Source organism: Numida meleagris, chromosome 21, assembly GCF_002078875.1.
Source record: "Numida meleagris isolate 19003 breed g44 Domestic line chromosome 21, NumMel1.0, whole genome shotgun sequence".
NCBI lineage: Eukaryota > Metazoa > Chordata > Aves > Galliformes > Numididae > Numida > Numida meleagris.
This window is the reverse complement of record NC_034429.1, coordinates 2,337,450-2,338,266: the sequence shown is the minus strand read 5'-3', so window position 1 is coordinate 2,338,266 and position 817 is coordinate 2,337,450. Positions and strand designations below refer to the sequence as shown.

The 817-nt window shown below is 45.7% G+C and overlaps 1 long non-coding RNA gene across 1 annotated transcript in view; it reads left to right on the top strand.

Moving 5' to 3' along the window:
• The window catches only part of LOC110387215, a 3,017-nt gene extending 2,546 nt beyond the window's left edge, over window positions 1–471 (top strand). Inside the window, exon 2 of the long non-coding RNA XR_002432440.1 lies at window positions 103–471. This is a non-coding gene — a long non-coding RNA (uncharacterized LOC110387215). The remainder of the gene's footprint in view (window positions 1–102) is intronic.

Genomic DNA, 817 nt, shown 5'->3' with positions numbered 1-817 from the left:
GCTGTGCGCACGGGGATGGGCAGCGGATCAAAACGCGCAGCGTGGCTGACACCGGGTCACCGTGACATTACTTCGGGCTTCTTCTGCTGTTTGTCTTCCCAGAGCCATGCAAGTTAGGGCAGCGCGGGTTGAGCCGGCCTCCTCTTGCCACCTCGTGCCTCAGTTTCCCCATCTGTGACGTGGGGACTGGGCAGAGCCCCCCAGCATTCGGCATCACGGCCCTTTGGGGGTGCTGCCCCCCCCAAGTGCCATGGAGCCGTCTCGGTGGGCACGTCCAGCACTTAGCATCGCTCATACCTCTGTTTCCTTTAGTTCTTTGCCAGTGTTAGTTAATTAAACTATGCAAATTAAAACAACTTAATTTATATAATATCAGTGCCGGAGCCTCAAACCATTTGGTGTAGCTCATCTGGCACGTACGTTACATAAAATGTTTGGAGCGGCTCTAATAAAAATGAAAAAGGCTGTAAATCAAGTTTAATTTATTCATTTTCTGTACGGTATTAAAGCATGCCAAAATCAGATTATTTATGAGCCCTTCATAACAATAGGCATTTTTATTGGTTGCAAACGACAAAAGGGCTTCTCAGAGGGATTTTTTTCTTCCTTTAAATTTTTTGAATGCCTTTTCAGAAACATTTATTTTTTTGGACGCTGTGATCTCAAAGAAAAATATTTAATCATTGATACGGTAAAAATAATTTATATTTAGATGCTGAAAAACACACCAGGCTTTAAAACATAAATACACGCAGCTAATCCAGCCCAAAGGCTCCGGCGTCTCCGTGCACCATGGGCCGCGGCGAAGAGCTGTGAT